Source organism: Palaemon carinicauda, chromosome 3 (genome assembly GCF_036898095.1).
Source record: "Palaemon carinicauda isolate YSFRI2023 chromosome 3, ASM3689809v2, whole genome shotgun sequence".
Lineage (NCBI taxonomy): Eukaryota > Metazoa > Arthropoda > Malacostraca > Decapoda > Palaemonidae > Palaemon > Palaemon carinicauda.
The window spans coordinates 123,633,356-123,649,885 of NC_090727.1; the positions used below are offsets into that span (position 1 = coordinate 123,633,356).

At 54.8% G+C, this 16,530-nt stretch overlaps 1 protein-coding gene across 5 annotated transcripts in view; it reads left to right on the forward strand.

The window, feature by feature from the left end:
- LOC137638462 (putative leucine-rich repeat-containing protein DDB_G0290503) overlaps positions 1 to 16,530 on the forward strand; it is a 130,653-nt gene that overhangs the window by 65,924 nt on the left and 48,199 nt on the right. The window lies entirely within an intron of this gene.

The window sequence follows — 16,530 nt, forward strand, 5'->3', positions numbered from 1 at the left end:
GAGAGAGGCGCGCCTCCCATAGCGAGGCGGTTCCCCCTCCTCCTCCGGGGGAGGTTATTGATAATAATGCCTTATCCAGTGATGATCTTTTACAGATTTGGTCGTCCCTGGGGCTTAAGGGCTTGCCCTCCAGGGTCGCTCTTATTGACCTTGTCTCGTTGGGGGCCGCTGTTAAACAGTCGCCGGTGGTAGCGGAGGTAGACCCTCTGTCTATTGTCGACGTCGTGGTGACAGAGGCCTCCGACGTGGCTGGGCCTTCCGACGCAGGTGCTGTTGCTGGTGATGGTGCTCTAGGCTCTCCTCCTCCTTCCATGCATCCTTCGAAGGGGGAAGTGAGTCCTTCGGTCTCGACTGCTGCCCAGCTTCCTTCTGAGGGAAGTGTTTTGACGGAGACTCCCCTTCGGAGGACCGATGGTCCCGACGATCTCCCCCGAGGCCGCCTCCGCCGTAAGGCTCACCGCCCTCTACGCCACAAGGGCCTCCCTTCCCCTTACAGGGGGACTAAGAGGCGCCTTTTTGGGTCTTCGTCCTCCGGGGGGGACTCTCCTCGTCAGCCTCAACCGACTGCTCCGCCCTCCTTGAACCTCTCTGCAGACCGCTCACCATCTCCTGCCGGATCTTCGCCTTCTGGAGAACTCGTCACCCGACGGGCAACGGTCCCTTCGGGGCTAAGGGATTCTTCCCTTACGCGAGCAGGGCTAGCGCACAAGCGCTCTCCTGCTCTCCAGCGATCTCCTGCTCGCCAGCGATCTCCTGCTCGCCAGCGATCTCCTGCTCGTCGACGATCTCCTGCTCGCCAAGACTCTCCTGCTCGCCGACGCTCACCTGCTCGTCGGCTCTCTCCTGATGTTCGCCCCCCTCGCCAGCGCTCTCCTGCTCGTCAGCTCTCTTCCGAGCGTCAGCACTCACTTGAGGACCATCGCCCTGCGGTCTCTGACCACCCTTTAGTTCCTGCTGAACTCCCTGCTCACCATCCACCTGGTCCTGTGGCTACGCAACATCGTGCTGCGCGTGTGTCAGAAACACATGTTCGCCAACGCGCCAGCGATCTTCCCGTTCCTGCTCATGAACGCGCCGCACCACCTGTCCTCTCACAGGACACGCGTCGACCTTCTGCTCGCCAGCGATCACCAGCTCGCCAGCGATCACCAGCTCGTCAGCGATCACCTACACATGCTGCTCGCCATCGCACGACCCTGCATGATCGCCCGCTTACGCATGCTGCTCCTCATCGCACTACCCTGAACGATCGCCCTCCTGCGGATGCTGATCACCATCGCACCCTTTCACGCGACCATTCACCTGCGCATGCTGCTCGCCATCGCACAACCCTGCACGATCGCCCGCTTACGCATGCTGCTCCTCATCGCACAACCCTGAACGATCGCCCTCCTGCGGATGCTGATCACCATCGCACTCTTTCACGCGATCATTCACCTGCGCATGCTGCTCGCCATCGCACAACCCTGCACGATCGCCCGCTTACGCATGCTGCTCCTCATCGCACAACCCTGAACGATCGCCCTCCTGCGGATGCTGATCACCATCGCACCCTTTCACGCGAATATTTCCCCTGCGCATGCTGCTCGCCATCGCACAACCCTGCACGATCGCCCGCTTACGCATGCTGCTCCTCATCACACAACCCTGAACGACCGCCCTCTTGCGGATGCTGATCACCATCGCACCCTATCACGCGATCATTCACCTACACATGCTGCTCGCCATCGCTTACCATCACGCGGTCATTATCGCCAGCGATCTTCTTCACCTACGCGGCAGCACGATCCCTCGCCGTCGCGCCATCGCTTGCGTTCGTCGCCTCGGACACGTGTTCATTTACCTGCCCACCCTCACGCCCACTCGCCTGTGCGCCCGCGCGACCGCTCGCCTGCGTGCCCGCGCGCCCGCGCGACCGCTCGCCTGCGCGACCGCTCGCCTGCGCGCTCGCGCGATCACCCGCGCGACCATTCGCCTTTGCGCGACCGTTCGCCTTTGCGCGACCGTTCGCCCTCGCGCGACCATAGTTCGCAGCGAATTCCACAGCCGGTGGTAGCAGCAGGGACGCGTGCTCCTAGACGGCACTCGGGATCACCTCCATCCAAGCACAGGTTGGTATTGCAGGACGAAGACAGGTCAGTACAGCATTCTTCCCCACCTTCTTTTCAGGCAGGTACCGTCGTGTCCACTCCGAAGGATCGCCCGATCCCTTTCACCTTAGCGAGGATTTCGGACTCTGTGTCCTTTGAGCAGCAGACTTGGTTTGGTCCGCTGGCACGGGCGTTAGTGAGGGTTATGAAACCAGCACTCGCCGGCCAGGGTAACAAACCAGCGGCTGTCTCTCCTACGCTGAAGAGAAAGAGAGGAGTGGACTTCGTGGTGACTTCCCCCAGGGCGAAGTTGGTTCCCAAGAGGTCGGTTTCGAGGGTCCCCTCTCCTGCACGAGTACTCTCTCCTTCTCCCGTGGACGAGGCCTTTCTGTCCTCAGGTGAGTCCAGTGGGGCGGTAGTCTTCCCCTCGGCACCAGGGGTGGAGACTTCGCTTCAGGCAGGAGAATCGTCTCGTGAGGAAGGGGCCCCTCGAACCTCGTTGTTGGGATCCTGTATCCCTCCCAGGAGGGAACCCAAGAATTCCAAGACCATCCCTAAATCCTCTGCAAGGATTCGTCAGGAACCCACGACTACCCAGGGGAATGTCCACGTATCACCCCAGGAAGAGATTCCTGGGGCAGGAGACTTAGCTGCCAGCCCGCAGGGAGGAGAACAGCAAAAGTCCGAACATGCCTTCTGGCAGGTCCTAAGCCTGATAAGGCAACTTAACAGTCTTACGGATCCAGTCATCCCCCCCCCCCCCCCCGTGAAGGCAAAGACACGATTCTGGATGAAGTGTTTGACGTTCGGAAGGCCCCTAAGACCAGTGCAGCTCTGCCCTGGTCTCGGGGGCTGAAGAGTGCCAGAGCTAGGGCCAATGCTCAGCTCGCACTTCTTGCCTCCTCCAGTCGTTCCACTGCCGGGAACAAACTCATCCCTCCTCCTCGCCTTCAGCAGAGGAGGTATTTCGAGATCCTGGGTGAGCACAACCTCGCTCTTCCTCTCCATCACTCTGTGGAGGAGCTGGCGAAGGGAGTTCCCTTGGAGAAACTCTCTGCCCGGCAGGTGTCGTTCTCGGCGGCAGAGATCCTTAACCACGAGAAGGTCGCTAAGTGTGCCATGCAGGCCACTTCGTGGCTGGACTTCTGGTTAGGATCTCTGGACATCCTATTGCGATCGGAGGACTTGTCCAAGGAGACCAATAGGAAGGCCCTAGAGACCTTCTTGCTCTCGGGCACCCGCTCTATCGAGTTTTTGGCGCACCAGGTTACCACCTTGTGGGCCAACTCGGTGTTGAAGCGACGCGATGCTGTGTCCGAGAGATTCCATCCGAAGGTCCCCGCCGTAGATGTGTGTAGGCTCCGACATGCCTCCCTCCTGGGGGAGAGCCTGTTTGAGCCTCAAGACTTGGAGCGAACGGCTGAGAGGTGGAGGAAATCCAGCACGGACTCCCTCCTCCACAGGGCCCTTACAACTCGGCCCTATAAGCCTCCAGCCCCGCCACAACAGCAGCAACAGCCTCGTAAGGCTCCCAAACAGGCACCGGCAGCTAAGAAAGTGGTGTCTAAGCCCCAGCCCTTTCCAGCCAAGGTCAAGAGGGGCGGTAAGTCCTCCAGGGGAGGCAAGACTTCTAGGGGTGGCAGTCCCCCTGCGTGTCCACCTGTGGGGGGATGCCTTCAGCGTTGCGTCCGCAGGTGGCAACATCACGGGGCCGATGCTTGGACGGTCTCAGTGATCGGCCAAGGTTATCGCGTCCCGTTCACGTCATCTCAACCCCCTGACAGCGAATCCAGTGTCGTTGAGCTCCCATGCCATGGGATCGGCAAAGGGGCTGGCCCTTCAGGCCGAAGTCGAGACCATGTTCGAGAAGGGTGCTCTCCAGGAGGTCGTGGACGGCTCTCCAGGCTTCTTCAGTCGACTCTTTCTTGTAAAGAAGGCTACTGGAGGCTGGAGACCCGTCATCGATCTCTCGGCTCTGAACAGGTTTGTCAAACAAACCCGGTTCAGCATGGAGACAGCAGACACGGTCAGACTTGCGGTGAGACCACAAGACTTCATGTGTACACTGGATCCAAAGGATGCGTACTTCCAGATCCCAATCCATCCGTCTTCCAGGAAGTACCTGAGATTCTGCCTAGACAACAAGATCTACCAGTTCAAGGTGCTGTGTTTCGGTCTCTCCACAGCTCCTCAGGTGTTCACCAGAGTGTTCACCCTGATTTCGACTTGGGCGCACAGGAACGGCATTCGTCTCCTTCGTTACCTAGACGATTGGCTGATCCTAGCAGACTCGGAGTCGACCCTTCTTCGACACCGAGACAGGCTTCTAGATCTTTGCCAGGATCTGGGGATCGTGGTAAACCTCGAGAAGTCCTCTCTGCAGCCGTCCCAACGACTGGTTTATCTAGGCATGCTAATAGACACCAATCTCCACAAAGCCTTTCCATCAGACGACCGGATAGCAAGGCTGAGGAGGGTGGCAGAACCTTTCCTCAGGCGAAAAGAACTCCCCGCCCAATCGTGGTTGCGTCTCTTAGGCCACCTATCCTCCCTGGCCCGTCTGGTTCCAAACAGCCGCCTCAGGATGAGATCCCTTCAATGGCGGCTCAAGTCCCGGTGGAATCAAGGATTCGATTCCCCGGACATTCTGATCCCAATGGGGTCTCTGGAACAGACGGACTTGCGGTGGTGGCTGGCCGACGAGAACCTGCGAGAGGGAGTGAGTCTTCTCGTCCTCCCCCCGGAATTGACTCTGTTTTCGGACGCGTCAAAAGAAGGGTGGGGGGCGCACGTTCTGAACCAGAGGGCCTCAGGCCTTTGGTCAGAATCAGAAAAGTGCCTACACATCAACCTGCTAGAATTGAAGGCCGTCTTTCTGGCCCTTCAACAGTTCCAACGGTTCCTGGCGGGTCACTCCGTGGTGGTGATGAGCGACAACACCACGGTAGTGGCTTATATCAACAAGCAGGGAGGCACTTTTTCGCAACAGCTATCCCATCTTGCAGTAGAGACTCTGAGGTGGACCGAAACCCACTCGATAACACTATCAGCTCGCTTCATTCCTGGTAAGAGGAATGTGCTCGCCGACAGTCTGAGCAGGGCTTCGCAGATAGTGAGTACCGAGTGGTCTTTGGATCCTCAGATAGCCAACAAAGTCCTGACTTTGTGGGGTTCCCCGACGGTGGACTTGTTCGCGACAGCCTTGAACTTCAAACTGCCCGTACTGCTCACCAGTCCCGGACCCCAAGGCACTCTGGCAAGATGCTTTCCAGCAACGGTGGGACAACATCGACGTGTACACCTTCCCACCATTCTGTCTGATGAGAAGGGTGCTCAACAGGACCAGACTATCGGTCAACTGTTCCATGACTCTAGTAGCCCCGCTATGGCATCACGCGGAATGGTTTCTGGACCTTCTGCAACTCCTGACGGAACTCCCAAGGGAGCTTCCTCCACGACACGAGCTTCTCTGACAACCCCACTCCGGTGTCCCTCACAGGGCCGTAGCCTCGCTTCGGCTTCACGCCTGGAGACTATCCAGCGTCTCCTCGTGGAGAGAGGCTTTTCGCAACAGGTTGCGGAGAGAATGTCTCGGCACCTGCGAAGGTCCTCTGAGGGAGTCTACCAAGCGAAGTGGAGAGTCTTTTGTGGTTGGTGTCGTGGAAGGGGTATCTCTCCACTCGATGCCACTATTCCAGCAATAGCGGACTTCCTTGTGTATCTGCGAGAAGAAATGCGCCTTTCTGTCTCGGCAGTGAAAGGCTATCGCTCAGCCTTAAGCTTGGCCTTCAGATTGAAGGGCGTGGATATTTCTTCATCGCTAGAACTCTCGTTACTCATACGTAGCTATGAGCTTACCTGCCCCCAGTCGGAAGTGAGACCCCCTCCTTGGAACGTGGTTCGAGTCCTCAGGTCTCTCAAGAGACCTCCCTTCAAGCCATTACGCCAGGCCTCCGATCGCCACCTGTCTTGGAAGACGGCTTTCCTACTCGCCTTGGCCTCGGCCAAGCGAGTTAGTGAACTTCATGGTCTCTCGTACGACATCGCCCATTCAAGGGGATGGGGGGAGGTAACGTTCAGGTTCGTCCCTGAGTTTGTGGCCAAGACTCAGAATCCTGGAGTGCCGGATCCTCGGTTCGACTCTTTCAGGATCGCGAGTCTCCGTTCTGTAACAAACGACCCAGACCAGCTGCTACTATGCCCAGTGAGGTGTCTGAGGTACTACTTGAAGAGAACGGCTGCAGTCCGTCTTCATGTGCGAGCTTTGTTTGTGAGCACAGGCAGGACAAAGAGGAGGGTCACCAGGAACACCATCTCTGCTTGGATTCGAAGGGTTATCCACCATGCCCTGAATCCTGACCCTCCTCCGTCACGTCGCCCTCGGGCCCACGATGTCAGGGGTATTGCTACTTCCCTGGCCTTCAAGAGAAACTTCTCTGTGATGCAGGTACTTCAAGCTGGGGTCTGGAAGCGTCAAACGACCTTCACAGCCCACTACCTGCAAGACGTGACCCACAGGAGCCTCGATACGTTCTCTATCGGCCCTGTGGTGGCTGCACAACAGCTGGTCTAACCTCAGGCTCCTTTTTGGACAAGTAGCAGTAGGTTGAGGGCGTTGTTACCCGGTCTTAGTCTGTGTGAATGAAAGAGTATGTCTGACCCTTACTTCTTTCTTCATTCTCCCCTCTCTTGGGGAAGCAGCATCCTGGTCGTCGCATAGCTGACCTCGACCTCTGCAGGTAACCCATGCTTCTTTGTGCTCCTAGTATTAAGCTTAATACTGTTGCGTCTCCCATACCCTGACGAGGTGGTATGGGGAACGTCCTATCCTAGAATTCCTATCTGAAGGTCTCAAGGTCAACTTCATAGGACGAGTCACACACTCCTCCTCACACTACTTATGTAGGCCACTCGTTCCTAGCGATGCTAGGAACCTGTGAGGTACAGGGGCTCCCTCTCTCTAGTGCTGCTCACTGAGGGATCGAGCCCCCGGGCAAGCCGAAGTCAGTAAGGCTGGGGACTTTCCACCCTTCCTAAGGGGTAAGTCACCCTTTGTAAATAGCGTGGTTTGTATTTCGGTTACGGAACAAATGACAAATTCCAAGATAATTTGTATATTTCCTAACCATACAAACCTTAGCTATTTACACATATGTGCCTGCCATCCCTGACCCCCAAGTCAAGTCCTACCTCTAAGTGAAGTGAAGCAAGTCACCGGTGTATGGAGGGGGGAGGGGTAGCAAGCTACCCTTCCCCACCCCCCGCTAACTAGCGCGGGGGTAATTAACCCTCGTTAAAAACTATTGGCTCGTCATTTCAGCTTCGCTAAGAGTAATACCCTTTGTAAATAGCTAAGGTTTGTATGGTTAGGAAAAATACAAATTATCTTCGAATTTGTCATGTTAGGATAGGAAATGAAGTGAGTGATTGGTTTCCGGTGAGAGTGGGGCTGAGACAGGGATGTGTGATGTCGCCATGGTTGTTTAACTTGTATGTTGATGGAGTGGTGAGAGAAGTGAATGCTCGAGTGGTCGGACGAGAATTGAAACTGGTAGACGAGAATGACCATGAATGGGAGGTAAATCAGTTGTTGTTTGCGGATGATGCTGTACTGGTTGCAGACGCGGAAGAGAAGCTTGGCCGATTAGTGACAGAATTTGGAAGGGTGTGTGAGAGAAGGAAGTTGAGAGTTAATGAGGGTAAGAGTAAGGTTATAAGATGTACGAGAAGGGAGGGTGGTGCGAGGTTGAATGTCATGTTGAATGGAGAGTTACTTAAGGAGGTGGATCAGTTCAAGTACTTGGGGTCTGTTGTTGCAGCAAATGGTGGAGTGGAAGCAGATGTACATCAGAGAGTGAATGAAGGATGCAAAGTGTTGGGGGCAGTTAAGGGAGTAGTAAAAAACAGAGGGTTGGGCGTGAATGTAAAGAGAGTTCTGTATGAGAAAGTGATTGTACCAACTGTGATGTATGGATCGAAGTTGTGGGGAATGAAAGTGACTGAGAGACAGAAATTGAATGTGTTTGAGATGAAATATCTAAGGAGTATGGCTGGTGTATCTCGAGTAGATAGGGTTAGGAATGAGGTAGTGAGGATGAGAACGGGTGTAAGAAATGAGTTAACAGCTAGAGTGGAAATGAATGTGTTGAGGTGGTTTGGCCATGTTGAGAGAATGGAAAATGGCTGTCTGCTAAAGAAGGTGATGAATGCAAGAGTTGATGTGAGAAGTACAAGAGGAAGGCCAAGGTTTGGGTGGGTGGATGGAGTGAAGGAAGCTCTGGGTGATAGGAGGATAGATGTGAGAGAGGCAAGAGAGCGTGCCAGAGATAGGAATGAATGGCGAGCGCTTGTGACGCAGTTCCGGTAGGCTCTGCTGCTTCCTCCGGTGCCTTTGAAGACCGCGGAGGTAGGAGCAGTAGGGGATTAAGCGTTATGAAGCTTCATCTGTGGTGGATAATTGGGGAGGGTGGGCTGTGGCACCCCTAGCGGTACAAGCCGAACTCGGTTGAGTCCCTTGTCAGGCTGGGAGGAATGTAGAGAGGAGAGGTCCCCTTTTCTGTTTCATTGTTTGATGCCGGCTACCCCCCAAAATTGTGGAAGTGCCTTGGCATATGTATGCATATGATATATATATATATATATATATATATATATGCATATATATTATATTATGTATGTATATATATATATATATATATATATATATATATATATATATATATATATATATACTGTATATATTTGTTCCAACACTAATCCTTACCACGTCCCTATGATTGGAGATTACCCCCCCCCACCCCACCCCCCTTCGGCCATACTCCCCAAACCCCCCTTCTCACCTGCACGACCCTGACCTCTTGTTTTTCCCAGCTTGCCCTAGATGGATGCTACAGTCGACCTTCCAGGTCGCTATAACCATTCTTACTCTGATCGTGCTCACGCTCAAAATGACTCACTTGTGTTCGTCAGATTTTCCTGTGTTTAGTGCGTGTTTCTCCTGTGGATCTTCTTGTCCTCGATCTCCATTATGAAATCTGTGTGAGTGCAACATCATTGCCCATGTGTTAGTGGAAAGCTGTGTGCAGCTTTTTTGTCCCACATGGAGGTCGATCCCCACGTGTTATGTACCTCGTTTCAGGGCCGTGTGCGCTCCAGGAACGACGTGTGATTAGTGTGTGGGCTGGAGCGATGCCCAATGGGACAAGATGGCCACAGAAAACAAGAAGGTCAAGAAGGAAAAGTCACCCTTGGAAAAGGGCAGTTGTGCTCATCCTTCGTCAGCCTGTTCGTCCGTGCCGAATGCTGCACGTCACTCTCTGTCTTTTGTGTTATCCGCAGTAGTGGAGGAAGTTCCTCTTGGGTCAGATAGAGGTTCTCTTGTTTGCCCCCCCCCCCCACCCCAGGAGTCACTGTTCCTAAAAGACAGACAGCAGAACCATCTTACTGACTTCCTTTCGCCGGGAGGTTCACAGAGAAGGTTGTGGAACATTACAGGCAGTAATGTCCAACTGTGACTTGTTCAGCAGATGACCCATATTCCTGCTCAGAGGCTCCTTGTGGTAGCCACATGGCCCAGTCTGCTCTTCCACCAATGGCGTTGCGAGGGCAATCAGACCCTATAGGTCTTCAGAACTGCCAACCCTCTTCCTGGTCCGGCCTTATGGCCTGTGACCGGCTCCTGTGCCCTCCGCAGGTAGAGGAGACGCCCTGCGCTCTCAAGGTGGCAGCATTATCCTCCGCTCAGCAGCCAATCTGACCTTGTGGGAGCAAGAGGCCTTTTCAGGTACCTTTTTCCTGGGGAGGGGAACCTCAGACCCGGTTCTCCCGACCTCTCTGGAGGATCTTTACCCGTTGGACAGCACCATATACCCTCCCGCGGGTGCAGAGCATCGGGGAGAGTGGATGATCCCGTGAAGGGCTACCACCCTTCTAGGACTCAGTCCTACGACTCTGGGTCTCCGGACCTTGCCCTAGCGCCAAAGAGGAGCCGAAGAAAAGGGGGCCGCCACAGAACTCCCTCGGAAGGGAGATCAGACCTCCGGGATGCAATATCCCCAGACTCATAGTAGGGTGCCTTAAGTGGGGCTCACGTAGCCAGTGAGGGATTCTCAGAAATGGGGTCTCGAGACCACCAGGAGGACAAGGTGGTAGAGGAAGTGTCGTCCCTCCAGAGGCTGTTGGGTTCGACCCCACGACACTGGTCTGGAATGCCGGTTTGGAGACCCTAGGGAGGCAAGGCCTTCCCTGGTCCTTCCTCTCTTGCTGGACAGCGGCTTAGGAGAATCACCGCCGCCACCATGGAGCCGAAAGGGCCGAACAGGCCCCCCGTCACACCGAAGCTTTTAAGCTTTCCGTTGGTGAAGCACAGGCGCCTCTACACTCCTGAGGGGACCTCCCAGGGACATCACCCTTCGGAAAGGAACTTGGCATCCCTAGCTCCCGGCTCTATTAAGGATAGACTGGCAGGGGTGGCTGTGGATTTTACGGTTCAGGAGGTGACGGCCATGGAAGTTGCCGCTGGGGATGAGGCTTTGGGGTTGGACTTCTGGGCCACGGCACTAGTTTCCTTCACCTTAGAAAATAATGTGATGGGCTGCCCGGGGAGAGAATAGTTTTTGGAGTTGTCGGCTATCTTGGAGGGCCAGTCTTACATTGCGGCATCGAACAGGTTCCTACGCAGGAGGGATGTCATCCTCTATAGGTTGCCAAAGCAATTCCTGGACAGTGAGCTGAGGCCTCTTAGTGACACCCCCAACGTCAGAGAGGCTCTATTTCTCATCCTGGAGAATATGGTGAAAGAGGCACTGGGGAAATGGAGGAGATGGTGGAAGAGGCACTAGAGAAACGGAGGAAAGAGAGTCACGACGTGATGCTCCACAGGGCTTCCACATCTTTGTCAGCTTTGTCGTCACTTCCCCTATACCAGCCTCGTGAACATAGCAGGGCCAGGGCCCAGTGAGGTGGGCACCCTCCAATGCCTTTGGTCCAAGCTTCTTCCTCTTCACGTTTGGCCTCCGATGCAGCTTCCCTGAGGAGAACAGAGACCAGCCTCGGGTGACAGTAAACTCAAAGCCCCAGCCAACTGAAGGGCACTTAGCGGCTGCTTCTCTAAACGGAAGTAGTGGACTAGGTTCCTCTCCCCAGTGCACTCCAGGGGTAGGGGGAGTGCCTCAATTCAAGGTGGATAAATTGGGCAAAGGAAGGGGCAGATCAGTGAAAGATTCAAGTTGAGGGAAGTTTACCGTATCCCCTTTAAGGTCCCCACTCCTTTGATATCGGGACTCGAAATCTCCTCCCTACACCCCAAGTTAGAAACACGTTGGAAAGCCTCTTAAAAAGGGCCATTCAGGCGGGGCCCCCTGACTAACCGGGCTTCTTCAGCCATCTGTTCCTGGTGAAGAAGGCGTCAGGTAGATGGCGTCGAGTCATAGATCTTTCTGCCTTCAACCTTTTTGTAGCCAAGAGCACGTTCAAGATGGAAATGGCCAGAACTGTCCTAGCAGCTATAAAGGAAGGGGACATCTTGCTATCCCTAGACCTCAAAGAGGCATATTTCCAGATCCCAGTGCACCCATCCAGCAGGAAGTTCCTCAGGTTCAAGTGGGGTGAAGAAATCTTCCAGTTCCTCACTCTCTCCTTTGGCCTGTCGACTGTGCCTCAGGTCTCCACAAGAATCTTATTCCTGATTTCCTAGTGGGCCCCCAAGAGAGGGATAAGACTGCTGAGATATCTCGACGACTGGTTACTCCTCCTGGAGTCCAGGGAGCAGTTATCAGAGCAAAGGGACGAGTTAGTGTTCATCTGCACGGAACTGGGGGTGGCGTTCAACTGGGTTGAAATCAAAACCCTCTCTATCCACGAGGACAGTGTACCTGGGCATGGAAATATGTTCTGTACAAGCCAGAGCCTTCCTGATGAAGGAGAGGATCGGGAATCTGGAATCTGGAATCTTCGGAGGACTGCAGAAGGTCAGCTTGCTGATCCAACGGCCCTTAGAGGGCACATCCATCGCAAGGGTCACCTTCCTCTTCGCCAGAGAGGTCTTCCTTCACATTTTAAAGCTGTGAGGTAGCACCTCTTTGGTTCATCATCGTCGTTGCAGTCCGCCGCAGAGGAGCCTCGTCAACGTTCACTGACTGTTCCTGCTATGGTCCTGGACCTCTCAGCGGATCATTCGCAATCCCCTTCGGTGGAAGGTCGTCCTTTCAAAGGACACGTCGACCTTCCACCGGACAGACCTGCTGACCTGCCGTCGCCGTTCCTGAGAGCTGATGCCATTTACGCGCCCACGTAACCTGACTATCATGCTCATCAGGCACCGAACCCTGTTTCAGGGCATCAAGGGCGTACACGCCATCGTGCACATACTTCCCCTACACGCCATGATGGGCATGCGCGCCAACGTTCTCCTGCGGGCCAGTCCTTGCCTGGGGTAGCTCGCCACCGCTCACCTGCGCGCTAGCGCGCCACTGCACACCGTCAACCTCCTGCGCGCCAACAACCTGCGCACCAGCGCTCTCCTACTCGTCAGCACTCTCCGTTTCATCAGCGCTCGTCAACGCGCAAGCGCTCTCCTGTGTGACAGCCATCTCTCCTGCACACCCACGATCTTCGGATCTGGGGTAGGATACGCACGCTCGCCCTGCCCGCCTGCATCCACCTTCTCCTTCAGTTGCACGCCACCATACTAACGCGCGCCCGCAAGATGCGCGCCACGCACACAGACTCCAACTGCGCGCCTGTGCGCCCTACGACATCTGGGACGCGCGAACTCTCGGCCGCACGCCCCCGTGTCTAACGATCTGATCCTGCACGCGCATGTGAACATTCACCCGCACGCGCAATCAGTCTCCTGCGCAAGCTCCTGTGAACCCACAGTCTCCCGCGTGAGCTCCTACGCGCCATCACTCTCCTGCGCGCACGCACGCGCATCAGGAGTCTCCCGCGCGCGCCATCAGTCTCCCGCGTGCACGCCATCAGTCTCCCGCGTGCACGCCATCAGTCTCCCGCGTGCACGCCATCAGTCTCCCGCCCGCGCGCCATCAGTCTCCCGCCCGCGCGCCATCAGTCTCCCGCGCGCGACCCAAGTATTCTCCATCGCGCGAGCACCGTTACTCGCCCCCGTGCGAGCGTCAATACCCTCCCGCTCGCGAGACTGCTGGACAGCGCACGGCAAGGTCACCATCGCCGCATTCCCCTCCCCGCTAGCGCAGAACAGCGCTCCCTGTGGCAGAAGGGAAGCATCCAGAAAGGTCCAGGAACCCTTTTTCTTTTCAGGCGAACCCCCCTATGGAAACCCCTCTCAGGGATCTGTCAATCCCTGTCCCTCCAGAGGGAGTGTCTGACAGCGCAGCTGTTAGTCAGCAGCCATGGTTCGGTGCGCTAATTAGAGCAGTTACACAGGCTTTCAAGCCTGTTCTCTCTGAGTTGGGTCACAGATCCTTGGCTGTTTCTACCCCTCTGAAGAGAAAAGAGTTTCGGACGCAGTGACTTCTCCAAGAGCTAAGTTGTCTCCTTGTAAGCCTTCAAGGCAAGTTCCTTCACCCCCCAGACTTTTTCTCCTTCACTGTCGGATGAGGATTTCCCGTCCTCAGGGGAGTCACGTGAGGTGAGACATTCCCCCATGGCACCAATGAGGGAAACCCCACCTCGCGTTGAAAAGACTTCCCGGGTAGGGGCGGAGAAGAACTTGCCTCAGTCTATGTTAGAGTCCTACATCCTTCCCAGGAAGGAGTCGAAGGACTCAAAGACAGTGCCAAAATCCTCGTCAAAGCTTAAGACAGAGCCAGCTAGTCTCTCGGAGAACGTCCGCGAATCTCCCCAAGAAGAGCCTTTGGGGACAGGAGACTTCACTGCAAGTCTGACATCCGGAGGAGAACTACAAGAGTCAGAGCATGCATTTTGGCAGGTCCTGACTCTTATGAGGGCTCTCAATGGGTTTGCTGACCCAGAGATTCCCCCTTGGGAGGGCAAAGACACAGTCTTGGACCGCGTATTTGACACTCAAAAACCTTCTAAGGCCAGTGCTGCTCTGCCCTGGTCTCAGGGGGTTAAGAGTACCAGGGACAAGATCGCTGTCCAGCTCTCTGAGTTGGCCTCCTCCAACCGTTCCAGTGCCGGAAACAAGTTTTTCCCACCTCCTCGCATACAGCATAGGAGGTACTTCGAGATCTTCCTCTCCACCATTCATTAGAAGAGCTTACCAGGGGAGTCCCTCTTGAGAGAGACTCCAACCGGCAGGTCTCGTTCTCGGCAACCGAGATCCTTAACCAAGAGAAGGTTGCGAAGTGTGCTATGCAAGCCACTTCATGGCTGGATATCTGGTTAGAGACCTTAGGTATCCTGATACGCTCTGAGGACTACTCCAAAGAACGTACCAGGAAAGCTATTGAGACGTTCCTCCTCTCATGCACTCGCACGATCGAGTTTCTGGCCCACCAAGTCTTGAACTTGTGGGCGAATACCATCCTGAAACGTCGGGATGCGGTGGCTGAGAGGTTCCATCAGAAGGTCCCTAGCACAGAGATAAATAGGCTCAGGCATTCTTCCTTAGAAGGAACGAACTTGTTTGAGCTTAAGGATGTGGAACAGGTTGCTGAGAGGTGGAGTAAGTCCCACCAAGACTCCCTCCTGCATAGGGCTTTGACATCCAAGCCCTATAAACCTCCAGCACCCCAGCAGTCCCGTCCTACCAAGACCACCAAGTAGCAGCGAAGACAGTGATGTCTAAGCCCTTTCCTGTCAAGGACTGGAAAGGCAAAAAGTCCTCCAGGGGAGGAAAGAATCCTAGAAGGAGTAGCCGAGGCCGCAAACACTAGGATTGGCAGTTCCCCTGCATGTACACCAGGTGGGGGATGCCTACAAAGTTGCGCAGACAGGTGGCAGCAACTCGGGGCCGATTCCTGGACGATTTCCGTAATCAGTCAGGGATATCGCACCGTTCACAACATCTCTACCTCCCCTGGCGACGAATCCAGTGTCATTGAGCTCCCTTGCCATGGGATCAGCAAGGGGGCAAGCCCTTCGGGCTGAAGTCCAGACCCTGTTGAAGAAGGGTGCTCTCCAAGAGGTCCTCGACGGGTCCCCAGGCTTCTTCAGTTTCCGGACCTACTGCAACTCCTAACAGAGCTACCGAGAGAGCTTCCTCCACGACACAATCTACTCAGACAACCACATGCCAACATCTTCCACAAAGCCATAGCTTCGCTACGACTTCACGCCTGGAGACTATCCAGCATCTCCTTGCTGAGAGAGGATTTTCGCAATAAGTTGCGGTCAGGATGTCTGGACATCTGCGAAAGTCATCCGCAGCTGTCTACCAGGCAAATTGGAAAGTCTTCTGTGGTTGGTGTCGTGGAAGGGGTATCTCTCCACTCGATGCCACGATTCCAACAATAGCGGAGTTCCTCGTGTATTTACGGGAAGAAATGCGCCTTTCAGTCTCGGCAGTGAAAGGCTATCGCTAAGCCTTAAGTCTAGCCTTCAGGCTAAAAGGAATGGACATTTCTTCTTCGCTGGAACTTTCCCTACTCATACGAAGTTATGAACTTACCTGCCCTCAGTCGGAAGTGAGATCTCCTCCATGGAACGTGGTTCGAGTTCTCAGGTCTCTTAAGAGACCTCCCAATGAACCATTACGCCATGCTTCAGATCGCCCCTTAACTTGGAAGACGGTGTTCCTACTAGCTTTGGCTTCGGCCAAGCGTGTTAGCGAACTTCATGGTTTCTTGTATGACATAGCCCATTCAAGGGGATGGGGGGAGGTAACGTTCAGATTCGTCCCTGAGTTTATTGCTAAGACTCAGAATCCAGGAGTATCGGACCCTCGGTTCGATTCCTTCCGGATTTCTAGTCTCCGTTCTGTAACAGATGACCCAGACCATCTCCTACTATGCCCAGTAAGGAGTTTGAGGCTATATCTTAAGAGAACGACTGCAGTCCGTCCTCATGTGCCAGCTTTATTCGTTAGCACAGAGAGGAATAAGAGGAGGGTCACTAAGAACCCCATCTCGGCATGGATTCGTAGGGTGATTCATCTGTCCCTGAATCCAGACCCTCCTCCGTCATATCGCCCTAGAGCACATGGTGTCAGGGGCATAGCTACGTCCCTGGCCTTCAAAAAGAATTTTTCAGTGACGCAGGTCCTTCAGGCTGGGGTGTGGAAGCGGCAGACAACCTTCACAGCCCACTACCTGCAAGACGTGACTCACAGGAGCCTCGATACGTTCTCTATTGGCCCTGTGTGGCTGCACAACAGCTGGTTTAAAACCTCAGGCTCCTTAATGGACAAGTAGCAGAAGGTTGAGGGCATTGTTACCCGGTTTTAGTATGCATGAATGTAAAGGTATGACTGGCCCTTATTCTTTTCTTCATCATCCCCTCTCTTGGGGAAAGCAGCATCCTGGGTTCTCTGCATAGCTGACCTCAAACCACTGCAGGT